At 46.4% G+C, this 17625-nt stretch overlaps 1 protein-coding gene across 3 annotated transcripts in view; it reads right to left on the bottom strand.

The window, feature by feature from the left end:
- Plekhg1 (pleckstrin homology and RhoGEF domain containing G1) overlaps positions 1–16519 on the bottom strand; it is a 216957-nt gene extending 200438 nt beyond the window's left edge. Inside the window, exon 1 of one of the 3 annotated variants that reach the window (XM_075949674.1) lies at positions 16363–16519. The gene's annotated coding sequence lies outside the window, so the exon portion shown is untranslated. The remainder of the gene's footprint in view (positions 1–16362) is intronic. The other 2 variants (XM_075949703.1, XM_075949680.1) reach the window with 2 other exon arrangements.
- Positions 16520–17625: the final 1106 nt, after the last annotated feature.

Raw genomic sequence — 17625 nt, 5'->3', positions numbered from 1 at the left:
CATACCTGACTTGCATGAGAAAATCGATTTACCCTTACTGTATAAAAGAAGGGAGAACTACAATATCACTTTAAAAATCAAAGAACAGTAAAAACTCTTCCAACTTCAGATGGGCAGGGTAGAGCAGACAGAAAAGCGTGGCACTTCTCTCTCTTGGTCACACAGATCCTCACAACTGTGGGAAACCCTGAAGCACCACACTGGAAGCAAACAGTTGGGCGCAAGAACAAGGAGACCATGAAACGACTTGGCTGGGGGGACAGCTTCCATCAGGGTTCCTTCCCTCTGTCTCAACAATTCTTGCCTTGGATGCTCCCAACCGTATGGCTTCTTTGAGATAAGAGAACGGCCATAATAGTTCACTAAGCAGCACCTTCAGCCAAACACCAGGGCAGAACACCTCCACTCTATCTGTGAGTGTCCACAACAATCTTATCTCGTAGTCTAATTACCCCTCACTTGATGGTGATGAAATAGCTATGAGTCGACAGTTCAGAGTCAAACACATTTTATCCAAGTCGACTGCAAGATCCAGGTGACCTTTGTTCCCCATTCAGGAAGGGGAAAACAGAGAGGACTTCAAAGCTGAGTCAAGAACGAGGTACAAGGACGATGTATCCCAAGGTGGCACTCTGAAAGTTCTGCTAACTGGGTGATAGTGATATCTGCGTGATGTTCACCAACACAAGGCAATTGTGCCTCAGTTACTACATGAGTTTTATGACCTACATTATACATCAGTCATGCTTGATTTTCATCAAAAAGCAATAGTCCAAGGCCACAAGCAGCACTTACACTTTTTTTTAAAAAACAAAGGTATCTCCTAAAATTCGTTTCGAATATAACTGTTCATCCATTTATTTAAGCATTGCCTTGCTGTTATACGCTTGGGCTGGAACAGTGAACTAAGTACGCAAGCAATCCTGCTCTAATAGGATTTAAATAGACCACAGACAGGGTAGAAGTGGGCATTAAGGAGCTGTGTTATTTTCATTAGAGTTGGGCAGTGATGGAAAAGTTAGTCTGAAATTGAAGTATCTGTGGGCAAAATAACTTGCTATCGAGGACCTGCTCTTTGGAAGCAGCTGGGAACAAAATCTAGACCATTACATTCACTGAGCCTGCCCTAGCAATGAGACTACACCTTAGTCATGATATTTGCTTTTAATAATTTAAAGTGGAGGAGGGAAAGCAGATGAACTAGGGTTGGCACTACGTTCATAATTGCTGAGTCTTGAAGATGGGGCTTCTTTGCAGTATGTTCTCCACTTAGCTCTGTCTGCAAATTTCCCTAATTAGAGGGCTTGTTCCTCCCTGCAAGGAACTTAGAAAGATAATAAAGCAACAGCAATTTATGGTATGTCAATTAGATCACAGAAGGGAGGCAAGAGGTGGGCAGATCAACACAATCTTCACATAGTCAGATGATATTTATTTTATGTAGTAGTCAAATCCAAGATGTGGATAAAATGACAGTCTATATTAGGGTAAGGAGCTAATACACACAAAACAAAAACAAATCAAAAACATCTAGTTTTTGAGAAATAAGAGGATTATTTTCATTTTATGAAATTTGCTTTAAGGAAATTTGGTGAAAATAATGGCTAACATTTCCCTAACTTTTTTTTCTTTAAGTTGGGACTGGGTTCTGCAAACATGTTAAAAAATGACTGGATCCAATCCTCATAACACCAGGAAGTTGGGATTCATTTATTATGTGTAAGATGACCGTGCTAGGCTTACAGGGGCTGAACACTTTGTCCACGGTCTGTAAAGCTCTCAGGGATGAAGCTGTCTAGCTCCAGAGTTTAAATGTTTAACCATCACATCTCGTGCTGTCCTGATTATGTTGATGAGGACCAGGGAGGTAGAGCCTGAATGGGGCAGGATCTGGGGAACAGATACAGAATCTTCTAGATAAGATGGAGCTAGAGGGCAGGCTCTCCTGGAAAGAGTCGGGCGTTCCTCTGAATACTTCTCTAGAAGCTCTGGAAAGTGAGAGCGAGGATGGAGAAAGGGGAGTCATGGGAGGGGGGTTTTCCATCTCCTTTGTCACCTCCATACCTCTCTACTTACCATCACCGCCATCATCCTGACTATCACCATCAATCCCACCACGTTCACATCATTATTACCACCACCACCACCACCACCACCACCTCCACCACCACCACCAGTATCATCACCACTGTTCAGCCACCCACAATATTCTGGACTGCTAGTGTCTGTTTTAGAACATGATGTAAAAGATTTGGGGACCAGAACATACCAAATAGAGGAAGAGATGGCAATTGACAAAGTGACATCAATTTAAGAACAAACATTTAATCTTCTCTCTACCATTGGCATTGCGCTAAAGCACTGGAAACACAGCAGCAAACGGCATAAGACCTCTGCTGTGGTAACAGTGGGGAGGACAGACAGTAGGCAATATGGTAGCTGTGGATAAAAGGCATCCATAAAAATGAGGTGGGGCAAGAAGGATGTGCTTGCAAGGATTCTATGGATTCCAGGTCCATGGAAGGTATCAGGTACTTCTTTAGTAAGGGGACATGTGAGCAGGAAGCCAGCAAGAGAGAGGGACAATAAATAAAGGCCCTGGGAGATAGGCAAGGATGTCCAGGCAGCGGTCATGAAAACAGGCTAGAGCATGGGATACCAGGGAATCACAAAAGGTCAATGGGCCAATGAAGATCAGGAGATGAGATGAGAGCAATACAGGAGCTAGGTCAGAGAGCATCTCCTAGGACACTCCATGAAATAGCTTCTGGCCAGATAAGGTGGGGACTCACAGAGGTCAGCATAACTAACAATGAAGTTAGTGTTGTATAGAAAACAGGGGGTGGGAGGGTTGGAGGTAAGCAAAGGGACAAAATTAGACCTATGGCAATAACTTAGGTGACAATGATTGGACCAAATAAAATCACTGGCAACTAGATGAAGTAGCTGGATCCTGGGTGCTTTGGAAAGAAAGCCCATGTGTCTGCCTCTGGGCTGATCCTGAGGTATCAAAGACAGATGTGACCAAGAAGCTCTAAATGCCTTATATCTGGGACTTGTGTCTCTCTCTGCCTTATGCTTCCCACCAACCTTCATTGGAATTAAGTCAACAGAACAGGTCCGTGGAAATACACTCAGTGTTGTCATTTGCTTTAGGTAGATCCACCAGTACAGCCTCGGAGGATAGTCTGATAGTCCAGGCAGGAGGCAGGATTCAAAGAGGATGGGAAAGAGGCCTGGGTAGGTGAATACCGACAGAGGTTCATTCAAGAAGTTGTTTCTGACTGGCCAGAGCATGCAGGGAAGGGAAGGAAAATGTCTCGCTGTGACCACTGAATTGTGGCGCTGTTAACAAGAACTGAAAAGGCATCGGAGGGGGATCCCAGGAAGCTAGAGGTGTGTCTGGAAATAGAGACTGTGAGTCCAGTTCTGCATGGGTGACTTTGAGCCAACTGTGCAAAAGCCAGCTAGATAAATTCCAGAAGGTTCCAAATAGGAGTGGGAGGCTCAGACCAACCTACTGCATCATGGTGTCCTCCCCTGCTTTTAGTGATTTATTTCGGAAAAGCAATTGGGACTTATGTGCCTTATGATTTGAGGCAGAAAATTTAAGTCAGAATATTCCAGGAGAAGTGTCATTTGACCATTTTCTAATCAACATAACCATTAAAACTAGGCTACTAGAATTTCATTATTATTTTCTATGACAGGGTCTTTTGGACACATCTCTGCAAACAGAGATTATACACCACAGGGCCATTACTGCACCATTTAAGAGTCTCCAGTTTGGATCTCCCTACAGTCAAGAATTCGGATCCTGAGAATAATAACAGCAGACTTTTCAAATTTGGTGTTGCATTCACAGGTGCCCACCACAGCACCCAGCTTTTTACACGGGTTCTTGGGATCTAAAGACGGATGCTTACATGTGTGAAGTAGATGCTGTACTTACTGAACCATCTCTGAGGCTCCATGATGTGTTCATCTCAATGGCCATTTAGTCGTCCACCCTCCCTCTCTAGATGCCCAGCTCCTCCAGGGCAAATATGAACCAAATCACTTTCTCTCCTAATATGGAAATTAGTTTTAAGAAATAAAAGCAAAGCAAGCAAACAAAACAAAACAATTTCTATTTCACAAATCAGTTGAGAAATAGATTTCCGAGCAGGTAGCTAAAGATATAAATAAGAGAGAGGAGGAGGGAAAGGAGGTGGGAATGAGAGTAAAGAGAAAAAAGCTGGGAAGAAAACTCACCAGGGAGGTCTGAGCTAACAGTTCATTAACAGGACTATAGAAAGTGGTTTTGGTGCAGTAATGATCTCTCCTGGGCATGCCTTCTCAGTTTAGACATTTTGGGAGGTTGTAGTAAAGTCTGTGCTTTGAAACTGGGCGTGTTCACTGCCCATCCCTTGTAGAACTCTGTCCTCTGAGCATGACAAGACCATTGCCATTTCCTCACAGGAGACCCTTAGAAGATCAGGTTCCCTGGTGGAAAGGGGGAAGAGGACTCATGAGTCACACATGATAAAACGTCAACAATTGCTGTGACCCCATAGATGGGAGATGGGAGGACAGAGACAGGAAGCTCCCCGGAAGGTTACAGGCTGGCTAGTCTAGCCTGCTTGGCCAAGTTCTAAGCCAACGAGAAAGCCAATCTCAAACAAAAGGTGGAAAGCACCCGATGATTGACACCAGAACTTCAACTTATCTATTCAACTACATAAGCATACACCCATGCACATATACACCGCATCTTAAGTGGTGGACTAGAGGGAACTAAGAGCTGAAAGGAAGGATCCTGGGCCTATGAATAGAAAGGGAGATGAGCTTATAGCTTCATGGAGAGCTTCATGCCCAGCCATGTGCTACTCTGCTTACTTTGTGTAGAGGAGACAGAAGGGAGACATGGAGTTGGATAAGCAAAGCAAATCCTGGTGACAATGCCACTCACTATCCCACAAATCTCTCCAGTACATCTTGGCCAACATTCAGTTCTAAATCCATCTCCTCTTCATCGATTCCTCTGCTACTGACCTCCCTCTGTACTGCTGCAGCTCTGCCTGTTTCCAGAACTTTCTAACACAGTTCTCTTCATAGCAGCCAGAAAAATCACTAGCTGTTAAGGAGAGCATGCAGCTCCTCAGCTTCAGACCCACCCATCGCCTGACATCACAGGCTGAATCATGGCCAAGATCTTCAACATCCCAAAGACCTGCACAGCTTAGCATCTGTCTCCCTCCTCCGTGTTGACTCACTTACATCTCATCCTGCACACACATAGTGCTTGTCTCTTCCTCAATCATGATTCTCCATACTTATCTTTTCTTCCCTGCGATATCCTCAAGATCACTCATTTGCTATGACTCAACCTTGCCTGAGGTTACTCTCTGCGGTTTGGCTCTGGAAGGTCCCTGGTATCATTTGGATAAGTGTCCCACCAAACAAACCCCATGGATTAGATGCTCGGTCTCTCCAATACTGGGTCTGTCCATCTCCCAGCAGTCCTCTGGTGCTATTGGGAGTTAGTAGAACCTTTAAGAATTAGGACCTAGCTAGAGGAAGTGAGGTCACTGGGAGCGTGCCCTTAAAGTGGAGTTTAGGGACTCCCCCTCTCTGCTTGCTGGTGAGTAAGATGTGAACCACTCCCCCTGTGACGGCTTCCATCATGATATGTTGCCTTGCCACAAGTGAAAAGCAGCAGGCCAATCACAGTGGATCAAAACAAACCCCTCCTCCTCATAAGTTGTCTATCCTAGGCATTTTGTCATAGTGATGGAAAGCTGGCTAACACAGTGTTCCAAAGGGCTTAGGAGGTCCAGGCTGGGTCCCTAGCTTGGCACTCTTGGGAAGTGATGGGCACTTTAGGCGGTAAGGCTTAGTGGGCGGTCTTTAGGAAATTCATAGACCCCTGAGCCTTCTTCACTCATTTGGTGTCCTGGCTCCTAGTGAGATTGGTGGTTTTGCATGGCAGACATGCTGCTCCTGTGATTTTGTACCTCCTCGGAGGCTCCATAGGAAACGGGCTGACCAGTCACGGACCAGACCCTCTACAACAGTGAGCCTAATAAACAGTTAAACACTTTCTCCTTAGGAGGCGGCTGTCTCAGGCTTTAGTTACAGTTCCAGATGCATAGCATGCACCCTCCGATCACGTCTTCCCACCAACGGGTCAAACGCTGTGCTCTCCAGCCCCACCGAATTGCTCAGCTCCCTTTCAAGCGATTGGATGGCGTCGACAAGTCACTCCAGACTCGTCCAGCTTGGCTCTTTACTGCACACGCAGAACTAGGAAAGCATGATTGTTGAGCAAACGGGTAACCTGAAGTACCCACGTGAAAATCCATCTCTCCCACAGCCAATCAAATGGACTATGCCCCTCTTCCTTATCTTGAATGATGGACTGCCGCCTCAGGAAACACAGCGTGTAACCTTGTAACACCCAGGTAAACTTGCCCAGTTACTTTCATGTTGGTTTTATTGCTCCAGCTACCTAGTAACAGAGCACAAAACTAAACATGATGTGCAAAAACCGCAGTAGGATAGCTGCTCTTTACCCAGGTTATGATGCACTAAAAGCTTAAAAAGCTTAGAACGTCTGGTTTTGTTTTTCCTTTTAGTATCTTTGAGCCAGGATCCTGTCATGTATCCCAAGCTAACTTTTAACTATTGATTCTTCCTGCCTCAGCATCCAGAGTGCTGAGATTTCAAGTGGTTGCCACCATGTCCAGCTTCATAAAGTCTTTATTACACAGTTGTAAACCCCTAGTTTAGGTGGCATTTAACCTTCTGGTGACAGATGCACCCTTCCCAGTTTCATACTGTTCACTATTTCACTGAGACCTCAGGAAAACACACACGTCTTTTCCATGCACACAGTGTTTCCATGGTCAGTGACTCCAAAGCAGCACTTGAATTTGGATAACAATAAAGAACAGGGGATAAAACAAGATGATATTAGACAGGAGTGCTATGAACGTTCATTATGCCTACTGAGGTGGCGAATTTTCTCACTGAAGGATCTGAGCATTCGCCAAGTGTTTTCTGCATATATGAACAATCTAAAACTAAGGTGAGTTTTGGAACAGTTGCTGTTGGTATGTCTTTAGCTAGTGCAAAAATGGTTCTGTGTGTGTGTGTGTGCATGTGCACACATGTGTATGCATGGATAGGCATACCTGTGTGTAAACAAATAGAGGCCAGAGGTTGGTACTGTGTATCTTCTGGAATCTCTCCACATTACTATCATAATTGCTATTAGTATTATTCTTTTAGATAGGGTCACACACTGAACCTAGCACTCACGGATTTGCTAGACTGGTTGGTCATGAAGTTCTGGGAACCCACCTGTCTCTGCCTTCTCTCCCTCCCCCAGCACTGGCGTTAGAAGTGTGCACTGCCACACCTATATTTTCTGTGGGTACTGGGGACCCAAATTCAGGTTCAGCAAGCACTGTACCCACTGGGCCACTCCTCTAGCCCTCTCATTTCTGTAAGACATTAGGGGCAAAGAAATGCCGACTTCCAATTTAGAAATTCTTTAAGCAAAAGAACCTGGCTGGACAAAATTTTGACACATGACAGATCACAACACAGACTGAGTCTTCCTTTATTCCCCTCCTCTGGGGGAATTTCGAATTTGGAAAGTCATTGCTCAGTATGGAACACATCCCAGCTGTCTTGAGAACCCCACAGTGTCTGCTTCCATTTCAGGTACGTTCCAAAAGGCAGCAGTGAAAAGGACAAGTCCTCATGACAGGACTGTTGAAGAACCTCCTGGGTTTTAGGCTTCGTTGTGGCGGGGCACACGTGTGGGCCCTGAAATCGCTATTTTCATATTCCTCTCATCTCTATAGTATCTTGGAGGCTGGATATCATGAAGGACTTGGATTAAACAGCCTTCTGTACAGTCGAACCCAACACCCAGTTGCTACAGGCACATGTGTGTGGTGTGGGAGTGGAACACTTTACACAGATAGTGAGGAAAAGTGGCCAGGAGCCAAGACCACCGTGATTGTCTCTATAACCGTGCCCCAGAAGCTTCCAAAGAACTCCTAGTGCACTTTTCTCGGTGAGGCAATACTAACCAACCCCTCCAGTCCCCATGTCCCATCTGTTGCCAGGGTATCGCATTACTCTATGCCCCACCCTTGCTATTCCTTATCGAGCCTCCCATAGAGGATAAGAAAGGTCCAGATGAAATCTGTTCATTTTTAAAAGCCACATCTCCCTGCAACCTCCCCTACCCATCTCCCCCTCAGTGATGCCAAACCCCCGAGTTAGACCTACTCTCTGGCACCGTCATTCCTGTGCTCAGTAGTTTCAGAGGTTAAAACGTCTGAGGCACCGGGTATGTTAACAGTAAGTCGCTCCAGAAAGGAGCCATGTCCTCCTCTGAGGCAGCTCTAACATGTTAGCACCACAGAGATACTTACACTAATAACAGGGCTATGCGGTTCAAGGGAGCAAACACAGGGTGGTACATTTATGCCTCCGATTACAGTCTTTCTCCCGTGCAGCACATCAGAGAAGCGCAGATGTCAGGGTTTGAGGACGCCTGTAATCACAGCCACGGGGGCTGAGCTCTGAGAGCCCCTTCCCTTCTCCTGGTGGCCTCAGCTCTTCGCCGACTTTCTCATCACAGGTTGGTGGCAGCTTTAAATCACCTTGATCCAAGCCGGACCGTGGTTAACACGCATCCTCGGAATGCGAAGGAATGACTTCTGCTTTGCAGCTACTTGTTCCCCAAGACTCAGATTTCAGTCAGGCCGGGTGTCTGTTCTGAAGACCTCCAGGGACGTGGGGATCTTTAGTCACATGGGAAGGTGGAGGGAAGAAGGGAAGGGTATCTCAGGAAGGGGAAAGGGCCTGCATTTTGTTTCTCCTGGGCCGGGCATTGATCTATCCTCCCTGTCAGACCCGGTACAAGAAGGGCACTTTGCTCGGACATCAGTAGTTAGGTTCGGAGAGGGTGATAGGAGGGACATGGGGGGCTAGGGACTTGGGTGATGTGTCAGAGATGAAGAGTACAGCAGCACAAAGGTCCACGTCATCACAGCTGGAAGTAAACGCGCATGCTCACCCTCACCGAGGGGTTAAAGACACAGGAGAGCAGGGGAGAGAGCTGTGGACAAGAGCAGGCTCCAAGTAGGGGTGCGGAGCAAAGGTCCTGACCAGGGCTGGGAGTTTAGAGGGTGCTCAGAGAAACCAGCACTGACTGAAGCAGCCCATCAGTCCTTCACCAGGAGGAGGGTGGAGTCCTATTGGAAGGAAGTCAGCTTGGTGTGAAAAGCCAGAGGCTTGCCAGAGCAGCGAAGGCGTCCTGAATGGAGCGCAGCCTCTGCTGCTTGATTGTACAAAAAACCCAAACCTTCTCCATCACAGGGCCAGTAGGCCTCCTGGGATAGGGAGGGGCAAAGGCACATTCAACATCCGTGTTCAGTAAAATCTCGAAAACAGAAGAGCGCCAGCTCGCAGGCAGCTAACGCCTTTGCTCTAGAGAGGCAACCACACTGCAGTAAGGATTCCCAGACCTCAGCAGACATCTGCCAAGGGAATGAGCTGGCTGTAGGAAGGGCTCAGCTTTCCCCTTTCCAAGACACGAGTAGGGCAAGCGCACTTAAGAAGGATTCACTGAGACCCTTCGGCCAGACCAGATTGATTGTTAAAAATACTTCAGGTCATAGATGTATGGAAATATTTTAAAATTATTATGTTAATATTTAATTAAACTCTTTGTCAAATCCAATTAGTATTTGAGAGCTAAGAGACAGGAAAGAAGGTTCTGTCCTGGGGCAAGGCATCGGTCGGACACTGTGCAGCTATGGATATGCATGCAGTATAAATAAAAATACATTTCCCTGCAGGATGCCTGACGTGGATGTAGGGGGATGCAGAATCTGAGGCTGCCTTGGGTTAACAAAGTGAGACCAAAAACACAGACATCAATTCTTAAAAAGGTAGAAAATAGTATATTTGGAGCTGGGGATCCAGTTTGGTGGTGGAGTGCTTGCCTAACATTTTGATTTCCAGCAGATAATACGGTGTATTTCAAAGGGACCTTAGAACTCATTATTATTATGGTCCCAAGGAAATGTTGCCTCCTCTAGAGGATTCCTCGAGGACCAGTGAAGAGTAACACATCCATCACTCTGATTTTCCCATCACCCTAATTGTGTCTCTATGGAGACCATCTCTCAGGTTGGTCAGGCATTATTCTCAGCACAGTAGGTTCTCAATCAATGGATCTGAGCCGAATAAAATTTAACATCCATTGATCAGTTACTTATGTGAAATTGATCAATTACTAATTGTTTTACAGTGGAAAATCTCATTCATTCCCAAGAACGAGCAGTTCATCTTAGGTACTTTAAAGACAGAGAACCAGGGACTGGAGATGTTGGGAACACAACTGACAAGCATGCGCCAAACCTGGGTCTGACCCTAGTACTGTAGGAAACCATGGTGTGGAGAATGCCTGAGATCCTAGCACTTGGAAAGTAGAGACAAGAAGTTCAAGGTCACCCTTAGATACATAGTGAGTTAAAGGCCAGCCTGCGCTACATGAAATCATGTCTTAAATACATAGGTAAGACCCAGCAGGTAAAGAGAGAGCCCAGACTGTTTTCTTAGCTTGAAATAGAATGTCAATTAACAGGAATCGCGACATTCTTTTGGCTTCTTAACAGCTTCGGCTATAAGCTGCTGTGTAACATAGAGATGTAGACACCTGCTCTTTGCCCGGTGAGATGCACAAGGTCTCTAGAGAGGCAGCATGTCCTTCCTCTGCGTATGAAAAGATGTACTGTCATTGAGAAACGAGATGGCCCACTCAGGGCTCGGCAAGTGATGCTGACTAAAAGGGACACAGGACTTCATGGAAGGTCCTAAGAGAGCAGCAGGGGCACAAATGGTGAGTGTCATGCTCAGGGCTTGGTCCTCATTCCACCTATAGTCAGGGATAATTAGGTTCAGTGTAGCTTTTACTTCACCCCAGCCAAACCTCTCCCCTCTCTATTCTACCCCAGGCTGAATGTGGCAATGTGGCCATTTCCACGGGAACTGACTGCAGTGCCCAGCAGAGACTTCCAACCACAGTGGAAAGGGAAGGGAGAATGCCAGAGAGAAGATAGATTTCAATTTCATACCAGGTAGCCTTGCAGCGACTCATTTTAGGTCTCCATGGAAATACAGAATGATACTGTAATTATCAAATATATTTCATACAGAACAGGTAGCAAACTACAGCTACCCTGTATTCTCTGTGTGTGTTGTAGGGGGAAGCACATGATCTGTATACCTTTGTTTAGTGGACAAATGTCAACCTTGGGTGTACCCATCCTTCTTTCCTTCCTTCTCCTACCCTCCTGCCTCCCCTCCCTTCTTTTCTCTTTTGAGAGAGCCTCTTACTGACCTGAAAGACAACAAATAGACCAGGCTGATTCGCTAGGGAGTGCCAGAGATCAGATCATTTTTGGAATTGCTAGCCTGTGCCAATACTCCTGGCAGTTTTGTTTTGTTGTGTTTTAAATTGATACATACAGATGCCAGTCCTGGGGTTTGCAAGGAAACATTACCAATTAAGCCATCTCCCCAGTCCTACATCCTGTTTCTATAAGGCTGATGATAAGAGTCTGTTTTATACTTTTAAAAATGAATTTATTCAGTCATTTACTGTCTTCAGACAGAATTTCATGCTGGCCTGGAACTTACTCTGCAGTCTAAGCCTGAACCCATGCAGTCTCTCTGTACGAGTCTTCTCAGAGCTGGGATTACAGTTATGAACCCATATGCCCACCAGTTTTTACATTTTTAAGTAATTGCAAACAAAACTCACCCAAACCAAATAGCATGTGACATAAATGCATATGAACCCCAAAGTCCCAAATACTTAAAACCTGGCTTTTTGTAGAATGTTTGCCAGCACCAGATCTAGAATTCACCCCTTCTATTCCTCTTCTAGGCCGGTCTAGCCACAGATCACTCACCTGTGTCCAGTATGACTCCCCAACACAGTATTCCAAATACGATAGCTAACTCATAGCTTGATGGCGTATGGGTCTGATCTTTCATGCTGAAGCGGTAGCTATCATGAGACTCACAATCCCTTTGACATTTTGAAAGGATGCCCCACCCCCACCTGTCAAAGGGATGCTTAGCTTTTAGCCAAATCCCATAGCCAGGCTGGCTTCTACTGATAAGCTCCTTCTGTGGCCTCTGTAGCACCGTGGTTATTACAGCTACCAAAACAGCATTCTTAATTAAAGGCCCAGGGAAAACCCCGGCCCTCCCTCCACCCCACCATCACATTATTACCAGTGGGCGTAGCCAGAGTTGGTTTTAAAAATTCACCCTAACATTAACACTCTTCAAATTGACTCTCCTCTAGGATCACATGGGGAGGGAGAAAGGGCAGGGGTATGGAAGTGTGGATCTAACAGGCAGGTTTGGCTTCCTGTCAAGCCGTGATTTAACATAGACATTTCTTAGTATTCTGACGGGATTGTTCTACGGATGTTCAAATCCTTTACAGAAGATGGAATGGAACTTTCAACTTACACAAATTCTCCTACAGTTCATTTTAAGGCTCTGGGCACTAGGGGACTGAACCCTGGCCAGTAGGAGAACTCAACAAGTGGTCTCCCCCTGAGCTACATCTCCAATGCCTCCTCTGTACTTCAGGTGTGTGTGTGTGTGTGTGTGTGCACGCGCGTGTGCATGTGTGTGCGCCAGAGGAGGCCAAAGAGTGTGAGATCCCCTGAATCTGAAGTTACAACCAACCAGATGTGGGTACTGGGAACCACATCGCCAGGTCTCTGCAAGAGTAGCAAGGACCATTACCCACCAACCCTTTTCTGTAGCTCCTTATATACTTTAAATTGCTCTCACATATCTTAATTTTTTCTTTTGTTTTTTTTTTTTTTTTTTTGGAAATAAAGCCCGATTCTTTCACAGAGGAGCTGGTTTAGCCAGGGTCACAGAAACAGGTACAGAGATCACTTCTGCTCACCCAAGGAAGATGTTATGGTGAAGAAATCTTTACCTGGCCTGTAGCTCATTGGTAAAAAAAAAATATTCAGTACCCTATATCCACAGGTTGACAAGATACTCAGAGTCCAACATGAGAGCTATTCTAGAGTTCCACTGGACTCCTAACTACTGACAAGGAGGTTAGCCAGGCATATATGAAATTGTTCTATAGTATTTAGGTTCCCCGGGGCCAAGTCCTTCAGCAATGAACAAGGGTCTACTTCCAGAAGACCAGCAGGCATGCCTAGCACCCCCTCTCAGCATTCATTGCTGGCTATGAAGTCAGATCCAAATCATGTGGGGCTCCTCTTCTGTCAGTGAGTTCTACTTGGCACAGCTGCCCATGGCTCTGATGAGCCAATGGATTGGGGTCAACTTTTCATTTCGCCAAGTGAGACTGATGCAGGCCTGAAATAAAACATGGCTGTCTCAAATGCCTGCTATGCAGAAGTCTAACATGACTGCCTAGAAGAGGATCTGTACCTGAATATGTCAATGCTCTGTATTAGAAATCATGTCTTCTCCTATGTCAAGAAATGAGAGAAGCAGGGCCTAGCCTGGTGACGCTCACTTGTACTCCCAGCAAAGGTGGGAGGATTGTGAGTTCAAGGCCCATCTGGCCTCCATAGTAAGACCCCACTTAAGAAAAGTGAAGAGAAGACTCTCCCCCCAAAAAAAAACCCCAAATAAATAGTTTATAAATACGAAGATTTGTCTCCATGCAACCATCACCTTGAGGTAGTGGAGGTCAGTCACAGCTGGGTTAAACTGCAGTTTTGACAGTGGATTACTTCCAGCAAAACCCCTCCCTCCAGGGATCAGCTTTTCAGCAACTACCATCTTCAAAGCACACCATATGTGCCGAGGATTTAATATGGATTACTTCATTCAACCGTCAGTCCAGCTCTGGAGCTAAGGGGCATTCTTTCTGAAATATATGAAGGAAGGATAAAAAGGGGGCGGGGGGAGATGAGTAAAACCAAAGAATGATCTAATATAAGCGTTACTTTCCCTGGTTATAAAATCATTCAGGTCAGGCCAGAACAATTTTCCTAGCAGGGTCCCGGTCTGCAAGCTCATGGGGCCCAGAAAAGAGCTTCATATTCAAGGGCTAATCCTAGAATACTTGCCCCTAATCATTCTAAATCTCCGAGACAGAGGCTGGGCCACATCATCCAAGAGCCATCCCGCTTGAATAGCCTAGAGATCTAATCTCCTCTGTGGCAGGATTACAAGATGGCAATTGTTTGAAAGAGCTAACTACCAGCAGTGAAAGGAAGAAAAACCCACAAAGTGGGGGGGGGGATGTGGAGCATAGAGAATAAAAAAGTATAGATCAGAAGAAACCGCTTTTAGTTTGCGAAATGTTCAAAAGACTTGTGGTTTTTCAGGGTTTATTTTTTAATTTTTTATTTTTATGTCAGAATACAAACTAGTAAATCTGAATTAGACCACCAAAAGAAATCACAAGCGCAAAGCCGGAGAGTGAAACACTACTGGTTGTCTTTAGTTTTGCAAAATTGGGCTGCCAATTTCTATAGGTTACAAAGTGATAATTTAACCTCTTTGAATGACAGCTGTAATCTCCCACGGAAAGTTTAAAAGGTTTTTTTTTTTTGTTATTGTTGTTGTAACAATCATCTATACTAAAGGCATTGAAAACAGTGGACTCACAGGGAAAGGTGAAGAGCAGACAAATTAATTATACCAAAGAAAGACAGACTTAGGGCACAAATTTGACTACCAAACAGCTGTTTGATCTCATTCTGTTTAGTCCTTCTACAGAGGACGTTGGGGAATCTGCCATGCAAAAGAAACGAGAGGGAGGTCACGCAAGGATTGCTGGTGGGGACCCACTTGGAGAGGAAGCCATGAACTCTGGAGAAGAAAGTTTCTTCCTGGTTGGTTTTAGTGGCTTAGACATGGTGGGATCCCAAGAGGACAAAAAACTAACTCGGGAGTCAGGAAGCCAGACTCAGAGATGTTAAAGGATCAAACAGCAACCCCTCACTTTTGTATAGACGTGTTGGCTACCATAGAGCAAATGAATACCCTCCGCTGGGAGGAGTGAGGCCAGTTCAAACTATCTGGCTCCCGTACAGAGACACGGCTTTATCAGTGAGGAAGTCGAAGCTACCAGCAATGGCTTGTTCTCACGTCCCACAGTGAAAGGCTAAAGTTGAGAGCTTTTAGATCCCAGACACGATAGGCTTAGATACGCTTTTATAGCAGTTTAGCAACAACAGAAAAAAATCCATTTTTTGAAAATATGTGAACTCCAGAAACTGAAAATTCAAATAAGCTGACTATAACCCTTGACCACTGGTTTTACAGAGTTAACGCAATCTAAGCCTGGAATTTGGTTAAATGGTAAATCTGACCCGGACTTAACATTCTGGCATCCTACTGTGTTTGTATCCAGTGTGCTCCAAAGTTTCAAAACAATTCTGTCTGGAAGATTGGAGCTTTCTGAGATTGATGCCCCACCAAGACAAACTCGCTTTTCCCTGGGGGCGTCAAAAATAGGTGCAGTAGCCCTTGGCCACCTGAGGGTGGTACAAAGAGAGCGCTAAGGACCAGCCTGAGTTTAATGAAATTCCAGCAATGCACACACCGCATTCAGCTTTACACAAACCAACTTCACACAGCCTATGCAAAGCAATCATCTACCTCATTGTTTCTCACGAACATTGTGAAACCGAGCAAGCCAAGGACCCTCTCTCTCCTTTGGACGTCCCGACTTTGCTGAGTGCAGAGAGAGACTCTACCGGGACACAAAGAGGGGACCTGCTCTGGCCGGCACCCTGGGGCCTGCTGCGTGCCCCCCCCGCCCCACTCCAGCCATCCGCCGCCAACAGCCCACACAGTCGCAACCGCTAGGTATTAGCGTTTGTTCGGGTGACGGATGGGACACAGGTTCTCAACTCCCCCGTTCACTTCTAAAATCGCTGACTAGCTGATATGGGGCGTCCATGCGAATTTCTGTCCCCTCAGGGCTGCTCCTAGCTGGAGCACGTAGTACACTCCCTGTCCTCCCGTCCACACCGCTGTTGGCCACCGAGTGTCCTATTTGGGGACAGTTCCACTGGACTAGGGGGTTGCGGTGGCACCCAGCGGCTCTTGAGCAAACTTCACAGAGCTGCAAACTGCAGCCGCGAGGGGCGGGAGAACCGGGGCGGCAGACCTAGGTTGAACCGGGGTGAGCCCGGACTTGGGGACTCCCAGGACGGCAAGCAGCCACCGCCAGCTATCGTCAGACCCCTCCCAGGTGTAGCACTCAGGAACACACACCCCACTCCAACCCCAGGACCAGACACCGCGCTCTGACCGTCCCACCTGCAGATTCGGGTGCGTGGTCGAGGCCTCCAGCTTCCCTTGTCCGGTCTCTGGAATAGTCCTGGCCGCGCTTACGGGAGAGGGGCGGCTCCTGAACGCCAGGCTCCGCGGTGCGCTGCGCTGCGCTCCAGCGCCGGCTCCGGCAGCCTCAAGCCCTGCAGCTCGCCCGCTTCCACTTCCTCTTTCCCACTACGCGCCCGTCGCGCCCCGCCCCGCTCCTCCAGCCGCCGCCGCGGGTCGCGGTCCCCGCCCGCCTCCTCGGGGCCCCTGCGGGCGGACCCGGCAGAGAGGAGGAGGCAGCTCAGAAAGAGATTAAGCTTGCTTTCTGGACTTTTGCCAAAGACAGCAGTCAAATTACAGCCTCTAGGGGCAAAAGTTTTAGATTTTTTTTTTAAATCCCTGCTACTGTTTTCACAGACGCATCGCTTCCCCCAACCCCTCCCCTCCTATGGGTTGTTCAGGTTTAGCTAAGCTTTGGACTTGGCCATTTCCTAGAGCGCCCTGAAATCGGATGTAAAACGATTGCTTTGCGTCCACACTCGAGTTTCACACTGAAGTTTGTGAGGTCACAACACTAAAACGTGCGAGAAGGACGCTTACCGAGTTCAGGCATCAGTACCTCCATCACCCCAGTTAACTTACAGGATGACCTTTGGTTAGAGAAAGCAAAAGTGGAAAAGGAGGCAGAGACCTTTGCGACAGCCAGATGTTTAAAGGCACCGATATGGTAGGACAATAAAAGATAGACCTTTATCAAAGGTGCCTTCGAGGTGACGTCTTTAACACTTGGCACGTTTTAGACAGGGGTGTCAGACCTGCCTGGGCTCCATCAGGCCCAGTAAAGTGCACCCATGCGCTCTTGTTTTGCTTCTAAAACGTTCGGCTCACGGCATGTATGCCTTTGAGGGAATAAGTTAATCTCATGAGGCCTCCATTTCCTTATCTAAGAAGTGGTGTCGATTGTAATGTCTGCTCCCCCTTCCCCAGGACTGTGCAGGTGATTGAAATAAACCAGTGGACTCCGAACCTTAGGAGATTGCCCTTGCATTTACCAAATCCTGAGTAAGCATTCGCTATTACTGTTGTTGAATGTTCAGGTGTACATAGTTGTGAAAATTATAGAAAATATTTGAAATGAAGCACAAATTTATGCAGTAAGGACACACATTGTTACAGCATCCTCTGTAATATAGATGTTATATTCTGGTTTATAACTTAAGTGCCTCTCTAAATCTATGGGTCTGAGCTATGCTTGAAATACAT

Source organism: Microtus pennsylvanicus, chromosome 1 (assembly GCF_037038515.1).
Source record: "Microtus pennsylvanicus isolate mMicPen1 chromosome 1, mMicPen1.hap1, whole genome shotgun sequence".
In the NCBI taxonomy this organism is placed as follows: Eukaryota; Metazoa; Chordata; class Mammalia; order Rodentia; family Cricetidae; genus Microtus; species Microtus pennsylvanicus.
This window is presented reverse-complemented; position numbering and strand designations above follow the sequence as displayed.